Raw genomic sequence first — 10,483 nt, forward strand, 5'->3', positions numbered from 1 at the left:
AGTTTCGGTCTCCGTATCTACGGATGTTTGGAAGATTATGGCCAGTACCTCCGCAATTTCTACCCTTACTTCCCTCAGCAACCTAGGATGCATCCCATCCGGACCGGGTGACTTTACTTTAAGTACAGCTAGCCTTTCTAGTACCTCTATCAATTTTTAGCCCATCCAGTATCTCAACTACATCTCCCTTTACTGAGACTCTGGCAGCATCTTCTTCCTTGGTAGAAACAGATGCAAAGTACTCATTTAGTACCTCAGCCATCCCCTCTGCCTCCATGAGTAGATCTCCTTCATGGTCCCTAATCGTCCCTAATCGGCCCCACCCCTCCTATTACTACCCATTTACTGTTCACATGCCTGCAGAAGACTTTTGGATTCCCTTTTTTGTTGGCCACCAGTCTATTCTCATGCTCTCTCTTTGCCCCTCTTATTTCCTTTTTCACTTCCCCTCTGAACTTTCTATATTTTGCCTGGTTCTCACCTGCATCATCAACCTGACTTCTGTCATATGCCCCTTTTTCTGTTTCATCTTCCTCACCATCTCTTTTGTCATCCAGGGAGCTCTGGCTTTAGCTGCCTTACCTTTTTGCCTCGTGGGAATGTGCCTAGACTGTATCTGAACCATCTCCTCCTTAAAGGCCGCCCACAGTTCAATTATAGTTTTGCCTGCCAATCTCTGATTCCAATTTACCCGGGCCAGATCTGTTCTCATCCCATTGAAATTGGCCCTCCTCCGATTGAGTATTTTTACTTTAGAGTGGTCCACGTCCTTTTCCAATGCTATTCTAAACCTTATGATACTATGATCGCTGCTCCCTAAATGCTCCCCCACTGATACTTGCTCCACTTGGCCCGCCTCATTCCCTAGAACCAAGTCCAGCAATGCCTCCTTCCTCATTGGGCCAGAAACGTATTGGTTAAGAAAGTTATCCTGAACACATTTCAAAAATTCCTCCCTCTCTGTGCCCCTTATATTATTATTGTTATCCCAGTCTATTTTAGGATAGTTGAAGTCCCCAGTTATCACTACTCTTATGGCTTTTGCACCTCTCTGTAATTTCCCTGCAAATTTGCTCTTCTATATCCTTCCCACTAGTTGGTGACCTATAGAATACACCCAGTAGTGTAATGGCACCTCTTTTATTTCTTAACTCTAAACAAATAGATTCTGTCCTTGACCCCTCCAGGATTTAAGGTGATTGGCAAAAGAACCAAAGGTGACATGAGGAAAAACTTTTTTCACACAGCGAGTGGTTATGATCTGGAATGCACTGCCCGAGGGGGTGGTGGAGGCAGATTCAATCATGGCCTTCAAAAGGGAACTGGATAAGTACTTGAAAGGAAAAAATTTGCAGGGCTACATGGATAGGGCAGGGGAGTGGGACTCACTGGATTGCATTGCATAGAGCCGGCACGGACTCGATGCGCTGAACGGCCTCGTTCTATGCTGTTTCTATGATTCTATAAAAGGTGAAATCCCATTTTCTATCCATTGTTATAACTTAACAATATTATTCACTGACTGCCAATTATGTTAAACGGACTTACAGGATCCTGGGCTTTATAAATAGAGACATAGAGCACAAAAGCAAGGAAGTGATGCTAAACATTTATAAAACACTGGTTTGGCCACAACTGGAGTATTGTGTTTAATTTTGGGCACCGCACTTTAGGAAGGATGTGAAGGCCTTAGGAAGGATGCAGAAAAGATTTACTAGAATGGTTCCAGGGATGAGGGACTTCAGTTGTGTGGAGAGACTGGAGAAGCTGGGTTTGTTCTGCTTTGAACAGAGAAGGTGAACGGAAGATTGAATAGAGGTGTTCAAAATCATGAAGGGTTTAGACAGAGTAAATAAGGTAACCAGAGGACACAGATTTAAGATAATTGGCAAAAGAACCAGAGGCGACATGAGGAAAAAAAATTTTATGCAGTGAGTTGTTCTGATCTGGAATGCGCTGCCTGAAAGGGTGGTGGAAGCAGATTCAATAATAACTTTCAAAAGCAAATTGGATAAATACTTGAAGGGGAAAAATTTGCAGGGCAATGGGACAAATTGGATAGTCCTTTCAAAGAGCCGGCACAGGCAGAATGGGCCGAATGGCCTCCTTCTGTGCTATATCATTGAATGATCCGACTGCCTGTTAAAGAAATAGTGTATGTGCCAGGGGAACGATGTCGAACCTGAGGAGTACCGAGAGTCATTTCACCAAACTACGAACAGACAATACATTTCCAATGATCAAATTCCTGTTGGAGAGCAGGCCCAGCCTTTTCCTTTCCTGTCGTTAAAGTTTTAACACTCCCCAGTAAAACGACAGTACAAAGTGAGAACGTTTAAAGCCCTCGGCACTCAGTGACGTTGCGGGTTAAATGGACACGTACCTGCAGAGTAGTGAGAATCCTTAGGCTTAGTGACCCTAAAAGAATGCTGACATTACCCCTTGCTAAATAGTTCACGACCACGGTATTGCAACATGCTGAGGGGAAAACAATAGCATTCATTATAAAGTATCCTGTTATATCCTAACAGTGCAGGTGACTTGATAAGACATTGTACAACTGGAACATTCTGTGGTTTTGAGATGATTGTCCAGTTGAGTTGTTCACTGGACATTGTGCAGCTGGAACAGGTTAATGATTACCTTGACCTTTAAGTGTTTTGAACTATGGAACCGGGGTGTGATTCCGCTTATGATTAGCTCCTGATAACCTGCTGTTATGCTAATGTTCTAGCTGTAAATGTGTAAGAATGCAACACATTGAATGTAATTTTGCTTTTCTCTGCTGGATTCGACGGACTGCAGTAGGAGTCACTGCCGATGCACGAGGGTAAAGCCCCGTGGTAAATAAAGATCTGTTTAATTCTGAAGGTGTGTTCGAGTCAGTGTTTGCTGAACCAGACTGAGGGAAAGAATCCAGATCAACATTTGGTGTCAGAAGTGGGATCTCAACGGTCGATTACCGAGAGTTCGCGAAATAGGAGGCAGATCGTCTCGGACACGGAGGAAGGAGAGGGCGCCCCGATGTGAGTAAAACTTTCTTTTACTACTTCGGCTTTCCTAAATCTGTTAAGTCTGACGACGGATTGTCCAATCGCTAACCCTCGTGTGGCGTCCTTACGAGATCCAGGTCAGTCTGGCGAACACCGGAAGAAACAGAAAGTAGGTCAGTGATTATACATCACTGAGGGTCAGCGTAGTCTGAGGGTCAGCGTAGTCTGAGGGTCAGCGTAGTCTGAGGGAAAAAGCGAGCTCAAGTGTTGCGCATATACAGCGGTCTTAATTGTTTAACTGTTTAAAGAGACGGGATGGGTAATTGTTTAGATACCACTAATGAGCCAGGTAGTGCCTTGCAGACTCTTTGTGAACAATATCCGGACAAAGCGATTACATTTAGACAACTATCAGGGGAACTGAACAAGGAATTAGGGAATGGTCAGTGGCCACTGGGAGGAACTAAAAATCTAGATGTAGTCAAAAAGGCTCAAGAAATAATTTGGACAACTAACAGGGGTACCACGACTAAGGATCTAATTGGCTTATGGAGAAAATATTGTGGGGAGTTAAGGGAAGCTTCGTTGTTAGCCAGCTGGCAGGACAACGCCCTGAAATTAGGAATAGGACTCACGGAGGGAGGCATGCTTAAATCAGCAGCAGTACTGAGGAAGGAGTGTGCACAAGAGAAGCGTGCCAAACAGGAGTCTGCAAAGACCCTGGGCAAAACCGGTGAAATGGAGAAAAGTGGGCTACGTAGCTCAATGGCTGGCCTTGCCTTGGTTGAGGGAGACGATGATGATTTAGATGAATTAGGAATAGGACTCACGTAGGCGTTCGGCGGCACCCCCAGCCCCTATTGCCCCTCCACCGTACGTTAACATTTACCCACAGATAGGTCCTGATCCAACTGTGTTTATTCCCCCTCCAGTCCCTCACGAGACCGCGGCGGCTCACAGAAGCCCCCGGTACACTGACCCAATTGCCTGGCGTACCCGGAGTAAGACCAGAGACCCATCACCCCCACCCTCTAGCCCCCCACCCATCCCACCTGGCCTGAGAAGACGGAGAAATCAGAGGCAACTGACCCAAAATCAGGAAACGGGCAATTATAGAGACCGACGTAGTAAGACTTTAGAAGAAGAATTATACCCAGACTCTGATATTGAGTCATCAGTTAGGACTAAGGCAATCCCTCGGCAGTTACCAATGAGGCAGATGCCTAACCCCGCTTTTAACCCAGCTAACGCCATGGCAGCCGGCAACCCCCGAACAATAGATGTGTATTGCCCATGAAAACCCAACGAAATAATGGCCATTCTAACTGGGATGCCGGATAGAAAGAAATCACCTACCTCATTTGTAGACTTCCTTCGGCCCACCATTTCCGTTTATAATGCCGAATCAAGAGACTTGTGGGCATTAGTACGGCAAGTTTTAACCCCTGCTGAGCACGCAAGATTCTTGGCTAACTTGCAGTTCGCAGATCACGCTGCATTGACAAACCATTATGCATAGAATGATGCTCGCGAACGGGCTATACTTACCGCCTTAACCACCACCCTACAAAAGCCGATTGACATATCCAAGGTCCTAGATACCAAACCTAAGAGGGGTGAGGGAGCAGAGGAATTTCTAGAAAGATTCTCTGAGGTATATCGGAGTCAGTCAGGAGATGCAAACTATCGGGATGGAGCAAACTCGCCACAATACTGTGCTATCCTGATAAGCTGCCTATCCAATCAGGTCTCTGAAGCAATTAAGACTAACAATATGGACTGGTCCGACAACAGTCCCAGCCAGATGGCTAGGGCAGTAAAATACTACTGGAAAGAAAGTAAGAATCAGGAAAATCAACCGCAGGTCAAAATCCAAACTGAGTATGTGATGAAAAAGGAAGAGCAGAAACCCACCCCAGATAGAGTAGGGTACCAAATGGAACCCCAGTATTGTGTCCCAGGATGGGTTGATGAACAAGGGTACGGGTATGTTAGACATCCTAACGGACCAACTGCCCCTAATTATGGCCCACCCTACGCTCCCCCGAGACATAGCTTCAACACTAGAAGAGGAGGAGGGAGACAAGCAGGGTCAGACGCCTGTGGTCAGCCAGGCCATTGGAGCAAGGAATGTCCCTCCCGTAGACAAGGAAGAGGGGGCTATAAGCAAGGACAACAGCAGGGAGGTTGGCAAGGGAATCGAGGACGAGAAAGATATACGGACTTTTCCCAGAATAATCCATTTCCCCAGTACTGACTAGCCAACCTTGTAGTCAGCGGGATCCAGAACAGGAGCCCGTTCTATCACTAATGATTGGAGGATACCAGTCCACATTCCTAGTAGACACCGGAGCAACTATGTCATCCGTCCGGTCGGAGCTCAATCTCCCTGAGTCCGGGGAAAAGCAGAGTCTGTCTGGTTTTCAAGGACAAGTGTGCCAGTACCCGATATCGGAACCAGTTGAGGTACAATTTCAGAATGAATCTGTAAAACACCAATTTGTAATTACCCATGGATTAGACTGTAATCTCATGGCGAGAGACCTGTTATGTGCATTCCGACTGAAAATCGAGTGTGGGAACGAAGGACTAACTGTGCAACCATGGGCCCCTAAAATACAATGTTACGTCTCCATTACCCCACAATGGTGGTCTCTGGACTTGAGAGACGAAGGTCCCCTTCATGTAACCTTGGCCTATGATAGGAGTGGGAGAAATAAGGAATTGGAGAACTTTTACCTAAACTATGTAGGGACGGAATGGGAGGTTATCCGCCGAGCTATGGTTACAGGACCAGAAGGAAGAGCAGAGTATGTTGAGATCCCCTCGGAGTTGTGGAGCGAACCAACCACCGCAGGCTATGTCACTCGGGGCGCTGCACAAACAATGGGGTGGGACCAGGGGTCCTTTGAAATAAAGGGAGCCCCACATGTCACTAGGGAAGTGAATTTCCCCTACCATGCAAAAGATTTAGGACCCATGGTGAGACAGGCAGTCAAACAAGCTGACCCAGATAGCCGGCAGGAGCAGACCCTGTCAGGCGGCCGAACTATCCTGTTCCACCCAACACCAAAGGTCACTCGGGCACAGTTGCACCACCACGTGGGGAAGGAAAAACCAGAATACGTTAATCCGCAAGTGTGGGCAGAGGATCCCACACAGGTAGGATGCGTTAAAATGACTCCCATCCACATCGCTCTGCAGGAAAATGTTGTACTACCCTCCATACGACAGCATCCCCTGAAACAACAGGCGATACCAAGCATTGATAAGCTGATCACGGGACTACTAAGACAAGGAATTCTGGTTAAATGTCAGTCCCCGTGCAACACGCCCATACTTGCAGTTCCAAAACCAGGAAAGCCAAACCAGTACCGACTAGTACAGGACTTACGATCTATCAATGCTATTGTACAACCGCTCCATGCGCTAGTACCTAATCCAGCTCACATTCTGGCCCAAGTCCCTGCACAAGCAAAAATCTTTGCAGTAGTCAATCTCCAACACGCCTTCTTCGCCTTGCCACTGGAACCATCAAGTCAGTACCTCTTTGCCTTTACTTACAGGGGACAACAGTATACGCGGACCCGCTTACCACAAGGCTTTGTTAACTCTCCAACATTATTTTCTAGGTGCCTACAGGGACAGTTGCAGAGCTTAACCTTAAAACATGGGTCCGCACTAGTCCAGTATGTGGACGATTTACTGATAGCCAGCCCTGATGAACAGAGTAACCGAAAAGACACCGCCCAACTGCTAAATCACTTATCCTCGCTAGGGTACATAGTATCTCAATCAAAGGTACGGGTGGCCCAACAGAAGGTTAAGTTTCTTGGCGTCATGCTCTCAGCAACCGAGCAGAGCCCAGAAAAGAGCAGGGTTGAACCCTTCTGCCAATTCCCTGTACCTCGCACTGCAAAGGAGGTCCGGCAGTGGATGGGAATGGTCAACTATTGTAGACAGTGGATACCCAATGTTGCAGTGGAAACCAAGCGGCTAACGCCATATACTAGTATAGAGGGCGAGTTCCAATTAGACCCTGATGCCGTGGAAGCATTTGAAAGGTTGAAGAAAGCCTTGTTACAAGCCCCCGCCCTGGGAAGACCCTTATATGACAGACCGTTTCAGCTTTACTGTACCATCCTTACGGACTGCTCAACAGCCGTCTTGACTCAGAAGCATGGGGACAAACATAGACCGGTGGCATACTACTCCTCAAAATTAGATCCAGTAGCCTTAGGACATCCCTTCTGTACCCAGATTCTGACCGCTATTTATAATAGCTCACAATCGACTGCCAATTTGACTCTACAGCAAGATATCACGGTATATAGTTTGCACTCGGTAACGGCACTGTTGGGACAATTGCAGACCCAACACTTTACCATGGCCCGACAAAATAAGTATGAAATTTATCTACTGAACAACCCAAAACTGCAGTTCAAACATTGTACTACCATCAATCCAGCATGCTTTCTTACAGAACCACCACAGGAACAAACGGATCCAGGACATGATTGTTTATCTCTGATCAGGGAGGATGCCTCAGTAAGGGACGATCTATCTGACACCCCAATAAAGGACCCGGATGTAACCATGTACGTGGATGGGAGTGCATCTATCGGCCCCCTAGGAGAGAGACTTTCAGGGTATGCAATAATAGATCATGATGGCAAGACTGTAGAATCAGCAGCCTTTGAGCTCCCCTATTCCGCGCAACAGGTGGAACTGTTTGCCCTGATAAGAGCTTGTGTCCTTGGGAAAGACCAAAGGGTTAATGTGTACACAGATTCAAGGTATGCTTTCGGAGTGGTTCACGACTTCGGACAATTATGGAAAAACAGAGGGTTTCTGACTTCTGCAGGCAGGCAGATTTCCCATCAGAAACTAGTCTCAGATTTATTACAAGCCCTCATGCTACCAAAACAGATCTCTGTCATGAAATGTTCTGCACATACGACAGGACAAACCCCAGTAGATATAGGGAATAGATATGCTGATCAGGAAGCTAAGGAGGCGTCCCAAAAACAGAGGGTGGTTGTCCCTAGAATGATGAGTCAGACTAAAAGCTCAAACAAAAGCAAGTCTCCCTCTGAAAAACCAATGCCAACCATCCAAGACGTCATTAAATTACAGGAGGACGCTCCTGACTGTGATAAACAATTGTGGAAACAACTTGGTTGTACTTATGACTGTGTATCTAATTGTGGGTCACCCCTGCGGGGCAGACTTGTATGTCAGATGAATTAGCATTATGGGTTATTGAATGTGTACACTTTGCAACTCATTGTGGTGCCAAGGCTACTAGTGACACGTTACTGGCCACTTGGTGGCATCCTAGGTTGCAATCCCTAGCTCAGGGCCTCAGTAGTCGTTGCCTCATTTGTCAACAACACAACCCTGGGAAGGGAGTGCCTTGCGAATGGGGAAAAACCCCTTTGCCTGAAGGTCCCTTTGAGACCCTCCAGATGGACTACATTGAGTTGGAAAGATGTCAGGGTTATAAATATGTCCTAGTTATTGTTGATGTATTTAGTAAATGGATAGAGGCCTATCCGACAACGGATAACAAAGCCTCCACGGTTGTAAAAGTCCTGATGAAAGAGATCATCCCTAGATACGGAATTCCAAATCAATTAAGTTCAGATAATGGCCCTCACTTTGTGGGTCAGGTAAATAAGGAATTCTGCACCCAAATGGGCATCAAACAGCAGCTACATTGTGCCTACAGGCCACAGGCCGCTGGTTTGGTCGAACGTGCTAATCAGACGTTAAAGAATAAACTGGCTAAACTGCAGGCAGAGACGGGTGCTAACTGGCTTAAACTTCTCCCTGTAGCTTTATTCCAGATACGTACTACCCCGGCCGGTGCAGCAAGGCTAAGTCCTGCTGAAATTATATATGGTAGGCCTCTCAAGACCCCATGGAACCAGAACGTCCCGAAAACCGTCCACTTTCACCACATGACGACAGAAATGACTAACTATATTTTGTCACTAACCAAGGTATTGAGAAGCCTCCACTCCCGGGTACGAACTGCCTACGTCGAACTTCCTCCCATTGCCAGTCCATCTAAAATTGAACCGGGAACGTACGTATTGATCAGGAATTGGACAAGGAAAGGACTGGAACCTCGTTGGGAAGGGCCCTATCAAGTCCTACTCACCACCCCTACTGCTGCTAAAGTAGAGGGGAAGAGTGCTTGGGTTCACCTCCACCACTGTAAAACTATCAGTAAAACTTAAAATGCTAACTTCTCTTTTCTTCCAAGAAATCTTCCCTATCCAGGTGTGTCGTGACCAGCCATGAGGGCCTTGCTATGGATCTTCTGCCTTGGACTCTTGCTGACCCTGGGAGAAACCAGAAAGAGAACATGTCGACAGGACCAGCCTGAACGCATTCACCATCTATGCCAAGGAGACGTACTTCGGTGTAACGATGATGACCCAGCAGGATTCGGAAAGTGGGACGACACCCGGATAGACGGATGTACCGGGCTCCTGAGGCAGCCCCACCGTACACTAGAGTTGGGAGGTCGATTAGATGGCGGTCTGCCGTGTTATTGGACTGAATAAGTAGATGTGACCGAGTACAAGGCCCTACCAAGAAGGGACCAGGGACCGATGTACTGATTGGTTATCATGGAATGATAAAAGGGGGGAATGAGAATCCTTAGGCTTAGTGACCCTAAAAGAATGCTGACATTACCCCTTGCTAAATAGTTCACGACCACGGTATTGCAACATGCTGAGGGGAAAACAATAGCATTCATTATAAAGTATCCTGTTATATCCTAACAGTGCAGGTGACTTGATAAGACATTGTGCAACTGGAACATTCTGTGGTTTTGAGATGATTGTCCAGTTGAGTTGTTCACTGGACATTGTGCAGCTGGAACAGGTTAATGATTACCTTGACCTTTAAGTGTTTTGAACTATGGAACCGGGGTGTGATTCCGCTTATGATTAGCTCCTGATAACCTGCTGTTATGCTAATGTTCTAGCTGTAAATGTGTAAGAATGCAACACATTGAATGTAATTTTGCTTTTCTCTGCTGGATTCGACGGACTGCAGTAGGAGTCACTGCCGATGCACGAGGGTAAAGCCCCGTGGTAAATAAAGATCTGTTTAATTCTGAAGGTGTGTTCGAGTCAGTGTTTGCTGAACCAGACTGAGGGAAAGAATCCAGATCAACAGTAGCAACTCATCAAGAGGGAGGGAAGAAGTCTCTGAGGAGAGAATTGCAAACTCAAAAAATACAGATAGTGAAGGAGAGAGAAACTGCCCACTCCCAAAACACACCCAGTCACAGAGAGAGAAAAACTGCCCACTCCCAAAACACACCCAGTCACAGAGAGAGAGAAACTGCCCACTCCCAAAACACACCCAGTCACAGAGAGAGAAAAACTGCCCACTCCCAAAACACACCCAGTCACAGAGAGAGAGAAACTGCCCACTCCCAAAACATTCCCAGTCACAGAGAGAGAAAC

General features: G+C 46.6%; 1 long non-coding RNA gene across 1 annotated transcript; it reads left to right on the forward strand.

The window, feature by feature from the left end:
- Positions 1 to 2,358: 2,358 nt before the first annotated feature.
- On the forward strand, positions 2,359 to 10,132 carry LOC137310243 (uncharacterized). The gene is made up of 2 exons (XR_010960055.1): positions 2,359 to 3,026; positions 9,265 to 10,132. It is a non-coding gene; the product is annotated as an uncharacterized lncRNA (long non-coding RNA).
- The last annotated feature ends 351 nt before the right edge of the window (positions 10,133 to 10,483 follow it).

Source organism: Heptranchias perlo, unplaced genomic scaffold (assembly GCF_035084215.1).
Source record: "Heptranchias perlo isolate sHepPer1 unplaced genomic scaffold, sHepPer1.hap1 HAP1_SCAFFOLD_231, whole genome shotgun sequence".
Taxonomy (NCBI): domain Eukaryota; kingdom Metazoa; phylum Chordata; class Chondrichthyes; order Hexanchiformes; family Hexanchidae; genus Heptranchias; species Heptranchias perlo.